At 43.9% G+C, this 20,656-nt stretch overlaps 1 protein-coding gene across 4 annotated transcripts in view; it reads left to right on the plus strand.

The window, feature by feature from the left end:
- ELF1 (E74 like ETS transcription factor 1) overlaps nucleotides 1–20,656 on the plus strand; it is a 120,784-nt gene that overhangs the window by 38,618 nt on the left and 61,510 nt on the right. For 2 of the 4 annotated variants that reach the window (XM_054974176.1, XM_054974179.1), the window contains exon 2: nucleotides 11,533–11,623. The exons of the other annotated variants lie outside the window; for them this stretch is intronic. The gene's annotated coding sequence lies outside the window, so the exon portion shown is untranslated. The remainder of the gene's footprint in view (nucleotides 1–11,532; nucleotides 11,624–20,656) is intronic. 4 annotated transcript variants of the gene reach the window in all.

The following is a 20,656-nucleotide window of genomic DNA, read 5'->3' on the forward strand; positions in this document are numbered from 1 at the left end:
TCAGGGTTGGTACTTGGATGGGAGACCTCCAAGGAGGGCTGGGGTTGCTCTGCAAAGGCGGGGCAGCGGCACACCGCCTCTGCTTCTCACTGGCCTGCAGATCCCCTTGCAGGAGTTGCCTGAAGTTGGTCGCAGCTTGATGGCGCACATACCAACATGCGTACATATCCCTTTGTCCGGTCACACTTCCCAGTCAATGCCTTTTAAACCACCTGACAAGAATCATGTACACCGTCCGCATTAAGGGCATTATTTACAGATTTTACATGCATCACATCACATAGAGATATCCATATTTCCCCAAATTTTAAACTGCAGTATTCTGTTACTGGGCCGAGAGAGAGAGACAGAGAGAGAGAAAGAAAGAAAAAGAAAGAGAAAGAAAGAATGAATTTTAGGAGGCCCCCCCCACCGGCCACTAAATTCAGAAAAAGAGCTAAGTGCAAGTGTAGCTCTGTCTCTGGAGCACTGCCCATTTTCAGATGTCACACTAAGCTGTAATTAAACTCCAGTTTACCTTGATGGGCAGGATGCGGCTTGTTTATTATGCCCGTGTTCTCTCCTCCTCCTCCTCCTCCTCCTCCTCCCTTCTTGCATGCACTGCGAAAACTCTGAAAGCAGAATCCTGTTTTCTCTGAGGTTTGGATGCAGGCTGCTGGGCCCAGTTGAAGCTTGCCTGCCTTCCACAAGTTGAGATTCTAAACCAAGGTTGAATCCTGGCTCGTGGGGGCAGACAGAGTCCAAGTACTTGAATTCCCATGGCATAGTTTGTTTTGGAGCTCTGCCTGGGGGAGGGGGGGGGAGAAGAGCTGTACTTTGAGTGTAATGGTTGCTCCGTGTGGTACTCTTTGTTTTCAGTTTAGCTTTAGCTGAATTGTGTTCATCGGCTGTGCTGTATAAATGTCACTTTTTGGAAAGGAAAAAATAAGCAGCAAACACAAAGATACGTGGCTAGCCTGCACTCCCTGGTATGTGGATGTTGGTCCGTTAGTGAAGCGGCTGGCCTTGAGAGCACGCTTTCTCTAGAAAAGCTGTTCGTAAACTTTAATGTAAAATGAGTATTGAATAAAGGAAATGCCCTTTGTATGTTTGGAAGGGAGTGATGAATTCCCCCCCTCCCCCCCCCCCAGGAATGAACTGATCAGTAAGCAAGAAAACAAGATCCAGAGGAGTTAGCCGTGTTAGTCTGTAGTAGCAAAATCAAAGAGAGTCCAGTAGCACCTTTAAGACTAACCAATTTTATTGTAGCATAAGCTTTCGAGAATCAAGTTCTCTTCGTCAGATGCTTGGAGGGCAGAAGGAAACTGGTCAGATATAGAGGAGGAGAGGGGGGGAAGGGGGGGAGGAGAGGGGGGATGTAAACAACTCCTTTGATATGGAGATGCAGACAGCTCCTTTTGGTGTGGGGATCAGTTTGCTTGTGTAAAGGTTCAAAGGAGTTTGCCGTGTTAGTCTGTAGTAGCAAAATCAAAAAGAGTTCAGGAGCAGCACCTAGACTATCCAATTCCACTGCAGCACAAGCCTTCGATAACCACAGTCCTCCCCGCCAGATGCAAGAAAACAAGTGCAAGTTTGTTTCTGTATAAGAAGTTGTGATGAATACAGTTCATTTTAAATTGTCTATTGACAAACTGCATAGTTAACAAAATTAGTCTCCATTGTCATCTTAAAGACCAACAAAGTTTTGCAGGGTATAAACCTTCATGAGTCAAAACTCAGTTTGTAAGATACCAAAGTGAGCTTCAACTCACGAAAGCTTACAGCCTGGAAAAATGTGTTGGCCTTTTAAGGTGCTGCTGAACTCAAATTTTGTTCTACTTTTAGAGACTAACATGGCTACCCATCTGAACCTATCTGCATAGCTGACCTGTGCAATGCGCAACTGTGTTTCAATAACTATTTTATAGGCAGGTATGGTAAGAACATATCACTGGTCTCTATATGCGTATGTCGTGTTTCAAGCAGTAAAACACTTGTATAAAAATATGTCATTGTGGTCTTTGGTGCAATATGTTTGACTTCATGAGAATGAATGTTAGGTGAGTTAGCAGAGTAAAAGTGAAAAGCTGTGGCATGAAAATCTGCTATCCATGTTCTTTTGGAAAGATCAATTAGTATCCATGCATGTTTCAAAGTATGTACGACTGATGTATGGGGAACAGAAAGAAAAATACTTGTTTTAAGCTGCATCAGTGAATGCACATTTATTGCCACTTGCTGAGACAAAATTTGAGGATTCAAACCTAATCCCTGAAATAAAAATGCATATATTTTTTAAAAGCCTCCTTAAACTTTGCCATGCCAGCTAACATTTCCATATTGCTTAGAGGTATCAAAAGTAGATCATCCCTATTCTAAATCTAAATTTTATTTTGCTAGCAATATTCTATAAATTTCTCCTTTCAGTATGTAGTCTGGGTTGACTAGGATGCTCATTTATGTTGTGAATGCTTCTCTTCCACTTTCTGTTTTGTAGTACAAGAATCAAATATTCAAATAAGTAACAAAGAAGTGGTTCAAAGGCAATTTAAGCCCCACACACATGCATGCATGCACATGCAAGCAGTTAAGTCTTAATTTCAAATATATATATATATATATTATTTTTATTTTATTACAACAGATGACAAGCAAAAATTCACATAAAGAAACAAGAACATAAACATGAAAAACAAAAAAAGAATGAAAAAGCATCGAGGGAGGCATACCATTTTGAGCATTTTACAAAATTTCTTTAAACTCATTGCATAATCAATAACTCTTCCGTAATACCCATATCTTTACTAAGTATATAACTTTGACTTTACTGCGAAGATATCCACATTTTCCCCATATTTCAGCCTATTATCTATTGCCTGCCTTACAAATCTAATTTTTGAATCTGCAAATCATTAACTCTGACTTCTCTTTTACATACAGAAAGTCCATGAAAGGTTTCCAGGTCTTCCCAAAGTTGGCTGTTGTTTTATCCCTCAGCAACTCTGTTAGTTTTGCCATTTCCGCAATCTCCAACATTTTCATTAACCAGTCATCTACTGTTGGAAGTTTATTCGATTTCCAATATTATGCGTAAACTAATCTTGCAGCCGTTGTCATATATCTAATCAAAATTCTAAATTCACTTTCAATAGGCACTTCTCTGGCTTTAATTGTAAGTTACTCTTTAATATTTTTTGCATTGTTAAGCAGGGCTTTTTTTCAGCTGGAATGCAGTGGAATGGAGTTCCGGAACCTCTTGAAAACGGTCACATGGCTGGTGGCCCCGCCCCCTGATCCCCAGACAGAGGGGAGTTTAGATTGCCCTCCGCGCCAGAGCACGGAAGGCAATCTAAACTCTCCTCTGTCTGGAGATCAGGGGGCGGGGCCACCAGCCATGTGACCATTTTCTCCAAGGGCACCCCACTGAGTTCCACCACCTCTTTTCCCAGAAAAAAAGCCCTGTTGTTAAGTATATTTGTTTCCAATACCTTTTAGCAATGGGGCAGGTCTACCACATATGGTAGAAGGAACCCTCATTTTTTTGGCATTTCCAACATTTATTTGACACCCCATTAAACATTTTAGCTAATTTTTGTGGGGTCACTCATGTACCACCTGTACATCATTTTATAAAAATTCTCTTTCAGATTGTAACATAATGTAAATTTTGGACCATAATTCCACATTTTCTCCCACTGTAAGCAGTTAAGTCTTTAAAAGTGTAACAAAGATCAGAAAGACATGTCGATCGACTAAGTGTGTTGGTTATTTTTGCATTAACTAGAAATAATGTTTACTAGTTGGGATTAATAGGGTATAGGACAATGTGGCTTTCAACAACCCAAAACCTATACTAGATGTAGACCATCAGGAAAAGATAAGCAGCTGCTCTACTGACCTCCAGCACCATTGAGCCCACCAACTGGGAAGTGTCACCAGGTGTGTCTGTGCATGGGCGGGAAATGTATGTACCATAAGCAAGTGCCAGTGAGAATGGGGGACCACTTTCCAATCTGGCCCATGTGAAATCTTTCCCTCTCCCTTGTAGGACATGCTGGCTTAGATTTTATACCTGACTGTGTCTGAGCAATGACCAATGCACGGAGTAAAAGGCATCTTTGACAAAGAGATGAAAGGTTTTGTACATGTTTTTGGAGGGAGTACTGAGATGTTATGGTGACATCAAAGATGATTCAGTGCGATCTGTAATTAGTAGTTTGCCTGAGTGCTGCTCTGTTCATGATGTTTGTTCATAATCAAAGTGTTGGCTAGAAGGTCAGAAGCCATAATTGGAATACACCCCTGCGGGCAAGAAGCAGCATATCAGCTTGTGCCTGCCCCTTCGTATTCTCACCCCACCTTTATAAATGATGGCTCTTAGGGTTTCTTATCCCCTCATTCCTCTTTTCCCTCAGCTATTGGGACTATACCAAAATATCCTTAATTCTGGAATGAGGCAAGTGTTACAAGCTAAATAGCAGAGTGGACAAAATATGTACGTGTAAGCTTTGTTTGCATCTATAAGTATAGTTGAACTTTCAGTTTGTAGAAGGAAATTCTAATCTTGGGAGCAGAAAGAGCCTAAAGCAAGCATAGCATTTTTTAAAATTCATAGAAGTACAAACTGAGACCGGAGCCATATTAACCCTTGGCCAAGCCCCTAGGCTTTCAGGTATCTTGGGCCCCCTCCAGTCCCAGCAGCCCATGGGAGTGTTTGAGCACACGTTCCCGCCTTTTATTACTCTCGCCTGAGCATTAGAATAGAGATGTGGACAAAAAAGGAACCGGTAAGCAATATGGCATTAAAATAATGTATATAAATATATATATAGTATACTTAGGAGACCATATATATATGTACACATATTGCCATGGCGCAGAGCGCAAAGTGCCTTTAACCATTGGAGTCCTAGGGCGCAGGTCACAGTGCCTCAGCAAAAAAAATTGACGGGCCCCTAATCCGTATGGTGCCCCTAGGCTTCAGCCTAGTCAGCCTAATGGATAATATGGCCCCGACTGAGACCGTGTATCGACTGGTGCCCAGTATACGGAGATGTAAGAGCGAGCTGGCTTCTCAAGCATTTTCAGTTCCTTTAATGGCAGACATGCTCTTTCTCTCCTGGCATTTACAGAAATGGCCCCTAGAGGTTTGGCTGACTGCTTGCTGCTAACTTGTATGCATCTGTGCACAAACATCTTTGGGGATAAGTAGTAGGATAAGTTTCTTGGCAAAAGAATGTTCTTCATTTTCCTAAGATTTAGCCTAGTATTCTTGTTTGCACCCCCCCCCCCCAAGGATCTTTTAGTGGTCATTGCTTAGATATTTGGGCAAGACTGGGCTTGCGATTAGAAATGAAATCCTTGCAGATACGGTCCCGTCGGGAATCTTAGTGGGTGATAAAGGAGTGTTCTGATCACTTCCTTTCCTGCATCCCTGGATCCCCCTCTGCCCCCACCGCCAGTTTTTTTTTTATGCCTCTGTAGAGGCATAAAAGAGCATCCGTAGATACTTAGAACTGCCGTATCTGATTTAGCTGGGAATGAGCCTGCGTTGGTTTCCCCCTGAATAGTCATCTTGGCATCCTGTATTTCAGTAGCTCAGTACCTGAGCACCGTCTCAGTCCTACAGCTGGAGATATGGAAGGATTCAGAGTTTGCACCCAAACAAGCTGGTGAACCTGTAAAGGGCCAACAGGTTTTTTTTTAGGTGGGGTGTAATGAATATATTTTAAAAACTATGTAATGCATATGAAATGACGTCACACGAAGATGCCTTTTACAGAACCGGACTCTTGGTCAGCTTTGTTTGCTCAGACTAGAAGTGGTTCTCCAGGGTATCGGGTGCAGACTTTTGCGTCCCCTACTGCCTGATCCTTTTAACCCTCTGCATGCCAAGCAGATGCTCTGCCACTGAGCCATGCCCCCTCCCCCATAGGGGGAGATATATAAAGCAAGATCTTAGGCGGCCCCGATAAATTCAGTATTGTGTGGCTTGGTTGTGGCCCCTCCAAGTGCTGCGTTTGTTTTGGCTCCTGTTTGATAATCATCCTTTGCACAATACACTTGTATTGGTTTTCTGGCCAAACATTATAGACTGTAGCTGGGCAATGAATGTTTGTCTAAAGGTGAAATATCACTCCTTTCAACAGTTTCTGTAGTGCTGCTGCATGTCTTAAAAGTGCAGAATTAGTTGCTTCTGCACAGTTTTCATTATGATGAATATGTGGCCTGTCATGTGTTGGAACATCCAGAAGCAAAATATGAGACAGAGTTTATTAAACTGGGGCCTTAATAATGGACAGCACACGTGTTGCAGGTTTGAACTGTTTTTAGTCTGAGAAGCATGCCACTTGCAGCTTGCCTAATACGCTGCGGCGGCATTTTATAGCAAATGCAAGAGAAACATGCAGCCCTGAAGGCAGAAACCCCCTTGTCACTTGTACTTCATAGCAGCATGTCTGTTTCCTGTCAGTTAGACCGCTAGAAGCGGAACAGATGAATCAAGATATTGTTCCTTTCATTTTCTCATAGGGGGCTACAGTGTAGTTAACTTATAAAGAAAATTTATTAAGATGGTTTTTCTTGTTATTCAAATTCATATTTGACATTTATAAGTGAAGGTCAGACTTTAGTTGGTGAATGTTTCGGAGGGAGCAGTCCATTGCACAGAATTTGCTATTTCTTAACTTTGGTTTCAGTGAAAACCAGAGGTCCATTGAATGGAGTATTGTGTGTTGGAGCATCCATTAGATCTGCATTTTGATGTTCACATGAACTTATGTAATAAAGTGTTGTAACATATGCTATAAAAGTATAAATTGGATCGGCATTGGTATTTATTGTTTTTCATGTAGCATTTGGATAGGTACAAACTATTCTCTGTTTTTCCTGAAGACTGTAAAGTGCACAGGTAGTGTTGCCAGATCGCCCGTCGGTCTCTTAAAGTTCTGAATTGGTGAGAGATGAGTAGCAACAGTTCCTTTCTCCCCCAATCCACTTTGAAAGATTGAGCAGGTTTTTGAGTGCAACAGATCTCTTAATCAAGCAGTAAAGGAGCTTAGTCAAATCTCTCCTATATGGGTTACAGAGTTACTTATTAATATCTTACGCACTTTCTGTAGATAACTGCCTAATTGCAAAACACACTTTGTAACCACTTGCTAGATTGTTCTTAATGTCAAATGTTTATCTTTAGTAACAAAAATGTGGAAGTTCTTAAGTTCTTCCAGGACTGTCCAACCTTATCTTGGCTGTCTAAAACCCCTACACGTGCATTTAAATAATTTAAAGTAGAGATGACAAATTAGAGCCACGATAGGATTTTCTGTGTGTATGTTTCACTGCAAAGGTAATCTGACAGTTGAGGAGTTCTAGTGGGGAGGGAGGGGAGCGTGTTGGCTGTTTCCTCCTCCTAAAATTCTGCCCCCTCCCCTGCATGCTGGTAACTTCAGGGAGGACAAAATCTGTAGATGCTTCGTTGTGTGCATTTTTGAAAGGGGGGATCTTGGTCATGGATTGCTTGGGAAACGGTTATTGGTTTGCAAAATGCTTGCTGCTGCTGCTGCTGCTACTCTTGTTTAACCCACTAAGCAAGTAACTTAACTGAATATACCTGGGTGAGTCCCAAAGGGAGCTTGATGTAGCTACCAAAATACAGAGTTAGATGAGAAGATCAAGTTTGAAATACCAAGAACATCTTTTTTCAGGACTGACCAGCTTCCTGTTTGGATTTCATTTTGGCTTTTAAGTCCCTCCTGTCAGATAGCTAGATTCAGTCGGTTGGATCCAGACCAAACTTTTTGCTAATATGCTACCAAACATACAGTATTTATTGTTTGTTTGTTTGTTTATTTAAAGTTTCTATTCCACCCTCCCCACGAGTGGGCTCAGGGCGGATAACAACATATTAAAATACAATAAAAAATTCATCTACATTAAAACAACAGTGTATTAGTACACATTTAAAACAGGATGGTGGACAGACTTCACAGGGAGGGTTAAGATTTTATGCACCCCTTTTTTCAGGCTGGCGGAGGCCCAGCCTCAGCCATATGCCTGGCAGAACAACTCTGTCTTGCAGGCCCGGCGGAAAGATAGTAGGTCCTGCCAGGCCCTGATTTCAGCAGACAGAGCATTCCACCAGATGGGAGCCAGGACCGAAAAGGCCCTGGCTGTAGTCGAGGCTAGGCGGGCCTCCTTGGGGCCAGGGACTACCAACAGCTGTTTGTCCCCTGATTGGAGTGTCCTCCGGGGAATATATGGGGAGAGACAGTCCCGTAGGTACGCTGGTTCCAGTCCGCACAGGGCCTTATAAGTCAATACCAGAACCTTGATTCTGATCCAGTACTCCACTGGCAACCAATGCAGCTCATGTAAGAATGGTGTTATATGCGCCTTATTTGTCACTCTTGTAAATAACACGCGCCACTGCATTTTGTACCAGCTGTAATATCTGGGTCAGGCTCAAGAGCAGCCCCGCATAGAGCAGGTTACAGTAATCTAGCCTAGAGATGACTGTTGCTAGGATCACTGTAGTTAAGTCACAGGTTGACAGGTAAGGGACAAGTTGCCTGGTCTGCTGCATATAGAAAAAAGAGGACCTGACTACCACTGTGACCTGTGCCTCCATTTTCAGGGAGGCATCCAAGATCACCCCCAGGCTCTTAACTCTCGGAACTGGCACGAACGGTGCCCCATCGAGGACCGGGAGCTGGAGTCCCAAACCTAATCCCCCGTGGCTCAAGTACAGGACCTCTGTCTTCATCAGGTTCAGTTTCAGCCAACTCTGCTTCAACCAACCAGTCACGGCTGCAAAAGCATGTTCCAGGACATCTGGGGCTGAGTTGGGTCGGCCGTCCATCATCAGATATAGCTGGGTGTCCTCTGCATATTGATGGCACCCAAGCCCAAAACTTCGCACCAGCTGGGCAAGGGGGTGCATATAGATGTTAAACAATAATGGGGACAGTATCGCTCCCTGTGGGACCCCACACACCAATGGGTGACGGGGTGACAATTTCTCCCCAAGCGCCACCCTCTGTTTCCCAACCATGGCGAAAAGAGACAAGCCACTGTAAGGCAGTCCCTCGTATCCCCACATCAGCAAGGCTGTGAGTCAGAAGATCTTAACTGACTGTATCAAACGCTGCTGAGAGATCCAATAATATCAGCAGCGCCGAGCCACCTCGATCCAGATGTCTACGAAGATCATCTGTGAGGGTGACCCCCAACGTCTCCATCCCATGTCCCGAACGGAACTCGGACTGGAAGGGGTCTAGGGCCGAGACAGCAGCTGTTCCACCACTGCCTGCTCAATCAGCTTTCCCAGAAACGGGAGGTTTGAAACCGGGAGTAATTGACCAGGTTGGTGGGGTCCATCGATGGTTTCTTTAAAAGAGGCCTCACCACAGCTTCCTTTAATGGCCCAGGAAAAACCCCGGAGCCTAAAGATAGGTTAACAATGGCCTCCAGCGAGGACCGCAGCCCCTGAGCAGTGGCCTTTACCAGCCACAGTGGCCATGGGTCCAAGGGACATGTGGTGGGCCTAACTGATCGCAGGGTCCTGTCAATTTCCTCCCCAGAGAGTGGGCTGAAATGATCAAATATTGGCCCCGAAGGCTGCTAAGGGGTCTCCAGCTCATTCACTGAATCAACTGTGGCTGGCAAGTCGTGGCGGAGAGACAAGATTTTATCAGTAAAAAAGCTCCCAAAAGCCTCACAGCTAATATCCGAATTCAAAATTTGATGGCCTCCCTCTGGCAAGGAGACCAATGACCGAACCACATTAAACAATTTTGCCAGGTGTGAGCAGAGGAATCCATCCACCTTTGCTACTTGAACTGCCTGAGCAACAAAGACACCAAAAACGATGGCAAAAATGACTGGACTCCTCCAGAGTCATTTTTAACGCATCCCACACAGTTATGCCAAGCCTCATACATATTTAGTAGCCTATAATTTAATGCACATAATGATACTTACAAAGAGATGACTGCGCATAAGAGAGAGAACTGTAAAGCGGATACAAAACAACAAGCGTATACTAGTAAATGGTATATAGACCAAACTGTACAAATGGGAAAATGGGTGGTGTACAAATAATTGTGCTCAGTTATGTGGAGATACATGGATTATATGACAACTGTTTATCGTATGTGTATAAAATACAAGGGATCAAACAACAGGATTGAAAATGTTGATGCCGTCGCCGTCAGAGGCAGCCACCCATTTGAAATCATGGTAGAAACAGGCGCCGCCTGTTGTGTTGCATTATTTTACATGCATTACTGTAGCTGCAAACAGACAGTGGGCAGAGGAAGTAACCTTTCTTTGTGTGGTAGCCCTGGTCTCAGGCGGAAGAATGGAGATCAGTCTTACAGTGCTTGCTTTGCATATTGCCACTGCTTGACTTGAACAACAGTAGTAGGACTGGATCCAAACTAACTTTCTGCTAACAGAAAGAGTGGGGCAATTTCTATCCGTTCCCCTCTTCCTATTGTAAACCCCCAGATTTGCCTTTCATGCTCTACCTGAGGGTTCCTCGTCCCCCAGGAGCAGCATTTGGGGGAGATCAGTGGGAGGAGGGGTGGCAGGAACGTATTGTTCCACTGACAGAAAGTGCCTTACGCGGCCTGAATTCAACCCATTATTCTCTACTAGCAAAAAAGCCTGTTGTGGGAAAAATACAACGGGCTCTAGAAAGGGGAGGGAGGGCAGGCAGACATTGCCTCCTCTGCGACTGATCCTGGCAGGGTGAAGGGGGGGCATTGCCGTCTGCTCTGCTCCTGATCCTGGCCGGGCGAAGGGCAGGTAGGCATTGCCACCTGCTCCGTGCCTGATCCTAGCTAGGTGAAGGGGGACGGGCATTGCCTCCTGCTCTGTGCCTTATCCCGGCTGGGTGAACTGGGAGGTGGGCATTGCTGCCTGCTCTGCATCTTATCCCGGCTGGGTGGATGCAGGCATTGCCTCCTGCTCTGCGCCTTAGGGGGGAGGTACATTGCTGCCTGCTCCATGCCTTATCCCAGCAAGGTGAAAGGTTGGCGGGGAGGGCAGGAGGTCGTTGCCACTGCCTCCCTGCCCCAATCCTGGCTGGGTGAAGGTGGGGGGCAGGAGGACATTACTGACTCCTCCCTGCCCTGATTGCCACCGGGTGAAGGCATGGGGCAGGAGGGAGGGACTGGCTGCCTCGCATTGGCTTCCCGCTGTGGCACTTTCTCTGGAGGAATGGGCTGCCTCACCTGGGCTTCCTTCCATGGCAGCGCCATCTGGATGCGCACCAGGATAAAAGGTCAGTCGTCTGGAATACAGCTTGCCTTTTATATAATAGGATAGTAGCTCAGAGTATTCAAAAGCCTAGTTTCTCCTGGAGAATGAGAGATGTTTAAACCAGTCAGTGTAAAAAGAGGAAGATGGTGTAGTTATTGCTTGTACTTTGAGATGAAACTTCATTCTAGGTTCACCCAGGTTCTAATTGACAATCTACTTGTATACTTTTCCTCCTTGATTTTGATCTTCAGCTATTTTCTTCTGCTCTTTCTATTCTTTCTCTTGTAGTTCTGAATGGTACCGGAAAGAGACATGCTGGCTTTTGCTTTCACTGCCACCACCTGCTTTGATGCTGCGATGCTGCTGTTCTCTGAGCAAGGTCTCTCTTCTACCTTTCTTCTGTTTGACTGTAAAGAAAACAAAACGCTGGGGTTGGGAGTAATAACAACAACGACATTAACAGTCAATGTATATACTCTTCTTCAGGACAATTTAATGTCCCCTCAGAGCAGTTTACAAAGTGTGTTATTATTATCCTCATGACAATCACCCTGTGAGGTGGGTGGGGCTGAGAGAGCTCTGAGAGAGCTGTGGCTGACCCAAGGTCACCTAGCTGGCTTCAAGCAAAAGAGTGGGGAATCAGCCCCGGTTCTCCAGATTAGAGTCCTGCTGCTCTTAACCACTACACTGTTCCCTCTGTCTGGCACGCTCTGAAGATTATCCCATTAGTGACTTAGTGATCTTGTTTGCCTGTCCATGGTTCTGCTCTTAACTTAGATTTTCACATTTTTCAGACTGTGGAAATGTGTAGAGTTTTATCTGTCTTTATCTAATTTGTTTCAGCGGGACTCCTGAAAAAGGTGTTGAGGATTGCAGTATTGAATCAGAGAACTATTATCCACTTTGGTGGTTTAGTTAAAGTCATACAGCTGTGTTGCTGATATTTTACAGTTTCATAGATCAAGGGCTGTCAACCTTTTCTTTAAGGACAACGACTTCTGAATAATGAAAAATATCCCATGCTATTCTCCCCACTTGAGTATGTTACTGCCTCTGAGCACTAAGTATGGTGGAGAGGTGGTATATAAGTTAAATAAATGAACTTTGTTCTGCCTTAAAAACACAACATGGACAAGGATGTGCACCAAAAATGAAGCAGCAGCACAAAAAGAAAACTTATGATATAAAAGCCTAGAACAGATCTTTTTTCCTTTGGCAAGCTACCAGCTGGAGACCCCTGTCATAGATAATCCTGAAAGGGTTTCTGTTGATTTTACCATTTTGGGCCATGTGTATATGTGCTTTGTATATGTGTAGGAAGCAGCGCAGTATAGGCTGACAGTGGTTATGTGTAAAGTGTGCATGTGTGTGTATACTTTGTGCAGGATAGGCTTTTTAATTTGCAGAGGCAGGTTAACAGGTCCGTTATGAAAATACTGAATTCAGTGGCTCCTTTCCGAGACTTGGCAGAATGTAGCCTTCTCCCAGTGCCTGACATTTCTGTTCTGTCTTGCTTGAAAGTCTCTAGTTTCTCTTCCAGGTGTTGTTCTTCAAAGTATTTCTGGCCATATAGCCCTCTCTTCTTCTTTAGCCAAGTTCTCTTTAAAGTTAAGCTTTCAGTTAGCATTCAAAAAACATTACTTGGACAAACTGTCCAATGAATTTTCAAAGCTGAAAAGGGGAAAAAAATATTTTTGGTTGGTCAGAACAAAATTGCCAGCAGAACAAACCAAACATGCAAGTTACAGAGGTTGAAAACATAGATAAAGAAATATATCATCACGCATATTAATGTTCCAAAATCCACTAAACGAAGACAACCTTTCCACAAAACTGTTTCTAAAGCGAGATCAATGTTTTTGAACACTCCAAACATGTTTCACTCATTTGGAGGTAGTCAAGGAATTCACTTTTTCCAGCTAATTGCAATGATTAATTTTGCAGTGGACATAAACTTTACTTCTAGGTCTGTATTCACTGTGTTATGTTTTAGACAACGAAAGTCTGGTTCCTCCAAAGGGAAAATGTTAATATAATTTGTATCTAACAGAATATGTTTAGGGTTTTTTCTTGTTCTTCGTGAGATAATATTTTAAGATGCCAAAAATACAGAAAAGCCTGTAAAATAGCATGTTGAATGCATTCCATGTGTGTGCAGCAGTTGTTTTGTTGTGTATAATACGCAAGGAGGAGCTGCATGCAGGTCCTGAGAGACATTTTTCTAAAACAGAAAGTAGTGTTTCCTGATGGGCTGCTTACAACAGGAAGAAAAGGGCAGTAGCAGACGACAGCTCCCCGCAGATACTGCTGCCTCTTCCGAGAGGGAGAATTAATTGGCAGCAATAGCTCTGATAGAAGGTGGACTGAGCTCAAATATTAAAAGCAAATCAAGACCCTTTGGGAACAATAATGCGTCTTTGCTGCTGTTAAAGGGACAAGCCATGATGATAAACAAAATTATTACATGAACAGCTGTTATATAACTGTTATTGAGACAGGAATTTGAAAGGCAATTTTAAAAATGTCTTTTCATATCTAAGGGCTCCCGTTCGTATTCAAAGGGGTTAAGCCATGAAACAACAGGTATAGGCAGAACGCGCGGTATGTGGTATGTTTGGCTCTTTTGCAAGAGCTCAAAGTGCTGCCTCCCTGTAATCTGATATGAAGGTAGGACAGGCAGGCTCCTGAGGAAAGGCAGACAGCAATGCGTAAAAACTGGAATTTCTGGTCTAGCTGACTCGTACCAGCTGCCCAGGTGGGGATGTGGCTGTTCACGCTGGTCGCAATTGACAGTGAACGGGCAGAGCAGGTGGGAGGAAACTCAGTAAAGAAGTGAGCTGTGGTTCACGAAGGCCCATACCCTACCACAAATGTTGTTAGTCTTATAGATGTTACTGGACTTTTGCTCTTTTCTGCTGCTACAGGAAGACTAACATGGCTACCCATCTTGTTGTACGGTCCTGGCTCCTTCTGAGTGGAGTGGGGAGGGGATACAGCTGGTGGATAGGGGAGAAGGACTGAATCTCCCTGGGTATTCAGCCGGGGACTTTGGCTGTAAGCCTGTGTGTTTTGGTGGTGGTGGGGAATTCTTACTGGCTTTCTCTTTTGAAGAGCTAGTGACTCCTAAAGACATGCAGACGCCCAGGCTAGAGAAGTGAATCAGGGACATAAAAGGACAGTTTCTGGTTTCCCAGCACCCAGTGCTGCCAGCAAATGTAAGAAAGGTAAGCCCTCCTTCAAAACTGATACTCAAATAGTCTTACCCCCTTGCCATTATTTATTTATTTGGCGTTCAGAGTTGGATGATACCCAGAACTTAAAATATGCAGTGATTAGGAAAAAAAACCTCTAAATCGTGAGAGTAGAGGTATGGGTAACATATCTGGGTTTCTACTGAAACACCAAAAATTAATCACTTTTCTCTGGGTAATCAGAAGGTGTCTCTCTGTAATAGAGCACCCGGGCCCTTTTAATTCAAGATACTGTTCTAAAAATGGAACCTTCATCTGGGTTGTAAATATGAAGCAAGAATGAGCTGGAGAAAACCATGATTTAAACCGATTCAATTTAAATCAAATCAATTCAATTTTAATTAAATTCGCCCTGCTTGGGAGGTTGCAGTTTGTGCTTGCTGTGTCATACAGGTTGTCTCAGTAAGTTTGGGTACTATGAGAGAACGTTCCCCAGTGTTTGAATGGTCATTGGGTTTTATCTGCTTCCTAGACCTAGGAAGCGATGGAAATTTACATAGAACCCAAGTTATTTATAGGGATATCACAATGCCATTTGTCTGTGTGCACAGAGATAATTGCACAGAAAAAAAAACATATAGTGTGTGTGTTCATTCAAATGCTGTGCATCAGATTAATATTTAAAGGCTAAAGGTATGGTGAACTTGGTGTTTGGTGATCTAGATGTTTGCTGAATTGCCGTTCTGATGATAAAATATAGATGCATCCTCTGGGAGTAAAAGGTGCCTGTTTGGGTTGGAACCCCTGGGTCCTTGGGGAAGTGGCATCGTCGTGTCCACGGGGGAGCGTGCCCGCTGCATGCTTGCCTGGGAGGTTGCTTGCCCCCTGGGCCTGTTCCCCATGCCTTTCCCCCCTGCCAGCCAGGTAAGTGGGGAGGGGGGGGGCAGAGGCTGAGGGCAGGGAATTCCCTGCCCCCACTGGGGACTGGCAGTCCTATGATACTAAGATGTTATTGTTCTTATTTTATTTTAGATATCTATATTCTGTGGTTTCAGCCTGAAACTGGTTCTTCAGATGGCTTACAAATAAATACTCCTGCACTCCAGTTACACTCTTCAGATAGCCTTTTCTTAGACAGAGACTGACGGTATCTGAAGAAGCAGGCTGTGGCTCCTACCCTGCCACTAATTTTGTTAGTCTTATAGGTACTACTGGACTCTTGCTCTTTTCTACTGCTACAGACAGACTAACACGGCTACCCATCTTGACTTTTTCTTAGAGACATCCTCTCTTAGGATTGTAAGCGTGGCAACACTTTGGTCACAGGCTTTTCTGTGCAGAAGAAAGTAAAACTACAGCAAATATTTTTAAATGACATTGCCTATAAAACATTGTGTACCCAAAAGGAGCCATCTCTAAAATAAAAAGATATATATGATACATCATTTATGTGATGTGTCAAATGCAGTTACTTTTAAAGACATTAATTAAAGCTCTATGTTGAAATCTGATTATAACACTTCTTCTGAACAATAATGTATTTTTGTTTGGCTATAACAAAACTACTCGTTATATCTGATTTCCAGACCACACTACAGAGGATAGGATTGACAGAGTTGCAAAATGAAGCTAGGGAGAGACTTGAAGGATTTCTCTACAACCCGATCAGAGACCACCATGCAAATGGGACTGGCCCAGTGCTGGCAAGCCACCACACAAGTGGGCCACATTTTTCATGGCGAGAGGCTGCCAGGGGGAGGGAAGGAGGGGACAGATAAAGTAGGTTGATTTGTGGGTGGAAAGGAGAAAAGGGAGTAAGAAAAGAGGAGAGACTATGGGGGCTGCTAGGGAAGGGAAAGGAGAGAAAATGGAGGCATGGATACAGGGGGAAATGACATGCCCCCCACAAGTCCTTGTGGGCCCCCACTTGTAATAGCTAATAACAAAACAAGTAATATGGATAGTAAAAACATAGAATCACTAATCAAGTGCTGAACAGCAGAACCTCCATTTCCCCACAGTTGATCTGTTTAATCTATGATCTATAAAGCACCATCACTGCTTCTGATGTCCTCATGTTGAGCCACCCTGTGGAGAGCAGGTTTACATGTTTGAAACTGCCCTAGCATGAAAACCGTGCCCCATATCAGATGACTTCATGGTAGAGAGAACCAGAAGTGATCTTGAGAGCTGGAGTGGCGTATGAGTAGGCAAGGCTTTCTGCTCGACAGACCAATTATTCCTCTAGTGCTTGCTGCTTTGTGGGAGCTGGGGAATACCAGGGAGGAGTGGCTGGGGGCGGGGGGGCAGGTTTATAGTACCTGCTCCTCTGCAGCCCATGGCATGCAGCTTCATCTTGGTCCATCTGAGAAGCACACGCTGCCTCCTTGTGTTCCTGGCAGCTTTTGAAACTCCCTTATCCGCACAAACACTGTCACTCACCAGAACCGTGTAGCCGTACGTCCAAATTCACTTACTGGTGTCCCAGCGAGTTACTACAGCTCTGTTTTCAGTGTTGCGTCATTATAATGCCTGAAAATTCTATTCATCATAGAATTGTCTAATTAGGTGACCATTCTGGATTTTCATATGGAGATCTCCATCACCAGCCCCCATCCCATTCGTCTCAGGGTTTGGGATTCTGAGGATCTGGCAAAGCTGTCATTGCAGATTTGGTGAATATCCTTTGTGAATTTGCAAAGTTACAAGGTTTTAAAGACCATGTTTTAAGCAGTGGAAAATGAAGCACAGCGAAACTACACAACACATCAGCTGAAGGTTTTTTTAAAAAAAAAAAATCTGGAGTTAAATTTACGGTCACACAACCTGTGAAGATGTAATACTACCATGAGAGGGTTGTACTATGTCAGGAGTGCACATTTGAATCCATCCATAGTTAAATTTGGTCAGGGTGTTTGTTGCTGTTGTGAAGTTCCATGTTCCTGAAGAATTTTACACTGTGTCCCAGCCTGCTTTTCTGTATTGAAAACCTTACAGGGAGAAAAGCTGTTGAGAGAAGGAGTAATTTGGAGCAGGGGTGCAGTGGAATGAGCAAGAGCTGAGCCTCCCCCGTTCCCCGCGGCTTTTGTGCTCCTGACTGCCTCCGCAAGAAGTATACAGGAAGTAGTTTTTCCTTGGGAAGATGGGCAGTCAGGCTACCATTTCTTGCATTTGTGCATAGCCCATAGTTTGGGCTCAAACCTTAAACAAGAGACGGTGGTCCTTAAGTCTTTGGCAGCCATTGGTTTCGTGCATTTTAAATGCAGGTTAGCCTATGTTATGACTTTTAGTTGAGGCATCCAAGAAAAAACTTTACTTAGCACATTATTCACATAAATAGTTGAAATATTTATCAAACTTAAAAGTTAATATTTATATTTATGGAATGTAAGAACGTAATCCTCTGACTGCAGGTTATAACTTCACAAGCAATAAAAATTTATTCTAAAAACTTACACAAACTGCACTTTGATCACTGTTATGTGGCACTATATTTTGACGGTATTTGACAGCAAAATGGTTGTACAATCAGTCATATTTCCTTCCTTTAAAGATCTCAGGGAGGTGTACACTTTTTCCTCTAAACAGCCCTGTAAGGTAGGCTAATCTGTGACCACTCAGATGCATCGATGCATCTGACAAAGACAGTTGTGGTTCTTGAAAGCTTATGCCACAATAAAGTTGGTTAGTCTTAAAGGTGCTACTGGACACTTTACTAAATAATGGGTAGTTAAGTAGTTTTACTCCCACCGAGGTCCATTCTCATCTTAGTGCTTTAAATAAAAATATATTTACCACATTTTTCTGCTATCGGATTCTCTGGGTGGGGCTCTTTTCATTGGGGCAGGGAGCCAAAAAAAAGTTTTCTGGGTTTTAAATAGTTGCATAGTAGACAGAAATTCAACAGACAAAGCCTCCCACTGCAGGGAAAGGCAGAGACTCCTTTAAGGCAGCTCTTAAACGAATAAGTTAAGTGATCTCAGTACTGAGAGCCAGTTTGGTGTAGTGGTTAAGAGCGGCAGGACTCTGATCTGGAGAGCTGGGTTTGATTCCCCACTCCTCCACTTGAAGCCAGCTGGGTGACCTTGAGTCAGTCACAGCTCTCTCGGAGTTCTCTCAGCCCTACCCACCTCACAGGGTAATTGTTGTGAGGATGATAATAAAATACTTTGTAAACCGCTCTGAGTGAATGTGAAGTTGTTCTGAAGGGTGGTATATAATTCAAATATTATATTTAACAAAATAGCTCCAAGCTAACCAATAGAAATTTGCTTGAGAGCAAAGGGAGAACAATCGGAGGATAACTCCCACCCAGTATTGACAGCTGTCAATCACACCACCTCTTAGTTCTGAAATGTATCACCTTGAACTGAAGCTGCTCGTCTGGCCCTGAAGGTCCTGGTGACACGAGAGGCCGTGTCTGCTGGTGAATGCACAAGGAAGCTGCAAGCAGAGCGGGCCCCTCAGAGGGGACTGGAGGCCCTGCCCTTCCCCAGCAGGAGCCTGAGAGAACTAAGAGGCACCCCTGGCCTCACCTCTGGCTGGGGAGGGGCAGTGGACTGCGGCCCAGTGTCACAGGCTTAGCGATCCACAGGTTGGGAAAAGCTGATCTAGGCAACTGAGGTTATGTTCCATAGACGTACGGTGCAAGCTGTGAGTCAGAACTGTTCTACAAACATTTGCTTCATGGGTGCGGTCAGTTTTAAAGGTGCACATCTCTTAAAAGCATTATACTGAAGACCAGAAAAAGGCAAGCGGGCGAGGCCTGGCGTGGGGGTCTGCCTCACTAGTCTCTGTTTGGCCTCTTGGAGGGGGGAGCTGCTGCCACTGGATGGGAAAGGGAGGCAGCAGGGCCTCTGCTGCTGCTCCCCCCCCTGACCTTGGCCCGTGGCGCACAGACTTCTTCACTCTTTTCCTCACCCCTTCCTGTAGATTTGGCTTGCTAACAGTTTAAATGTGTTATAAATTCATTCCTTTTCCTCAGTGCTTAGTTGGACTTCCTGTTTCCTTAGGGTTTCCAGATCTGGCAAGAAATAAACATGTATTTTTACTAGTTACAGGTTTTCTTGTCAGAGTGTTACAGCATGAGAAAAGTAGCTTTTGTTGTCTTGGGAAGGCACAAAGGTCAGTGCCTCCCAGTGCTACGCCCACTTGACTGGCAAACGGGCCAGATTCCTGCCTATTCTAGGGTGCTTTGTAGAACTTCTGCTTTTTTCCCTGGCCAGAACCAGAACGTTTGCTGGGTTAAGAGGCGACAGCCCTGGCCTTGTACGGAATATATAGTCCCATCTTATTAACTCCTCCTTGCATCCACTCTGTGTCGCCATTCTCACGTGTTTTCTCATTTTTTTGCTTTTCCTTCCCGCTGCCTAGTCCTCCTTCCTTCAACTTTCCAGGGTCCCAGTCCATATTCTTTGTTGCTCTACGTGCTTCTCAAGGTGAACATGCACACACAGATGTCACAGCAGTTCATAGAAAATGTAGCTTTTCAGTTACACAGAGGAAACACCTGGTGTCCACTGTCATGGCCAAGTGTGCACATCTGAAGTACCCAGAATTCCGTCTGTTCTTTCTCAGAGTTAGGAGGTACTGATTTATTCAAGGAGTGTAGTTTAGAACCATCAAGAGTATTTCAGTAGTATTGTTAAATAAGGGAGTTCACTGTAAGGCAGGGAGATGTTGCCTCATATCAAACTATTATTATTTAATGATCTCTGACCTAACAGCAGATGGAGCAAATAAAGAATTAATTCAGACACAATGTGAAACATGATGTAGTGAAGTCTGAATGTGTGAGCTTTTAAGCTTCCACTCCAGTATAGCTTTGGTTTGTAAAAATGGCTACCTGGGGTCCCAAACAACCCCAGAAAGCTATGCATTTTGCCATTGAGGAGAATGGCAAACCTGGAAACCATTTATCTTTCATCAGAGAGTGAGGTGCCTGGGGCAGAAAAATAGTCTGGGGTAGAAAAATAGTCAAGTTACAAAAACATTAGAAATTATTGATTCAGATATTTTCCTTTAAAAGTTTGTTAAGTATCTTAGGTTCCAAACGTAGTTTTTGTTGTTTAACATTTTAAAAAAATGCTTTGTAAAGGAACTATACTGGTGTGAGTTCTTCGATATGCAAAAGGGGAGGGGTGAATCTGTGCAAAAGAAGCATTCCTCCTCACGTCCAAGTGTGTTTTACACTCAGTGTCAAACACAGTAGCTTCTGTAAC

Source organism: Eublepharis macularius, chromosome 3, assembly GCF_028583425.1.
Source record: "Eublepharis macularius isolate TG4126 chromosome 3, MPM_Emac_v1.0, whole genome shotgun sequence".
NCBI lineage: Eukaryota > Metazoa > Chordata > Lepidosauria > Squamata > Eublepharidae > Eublepharis > Eublepharis macularius.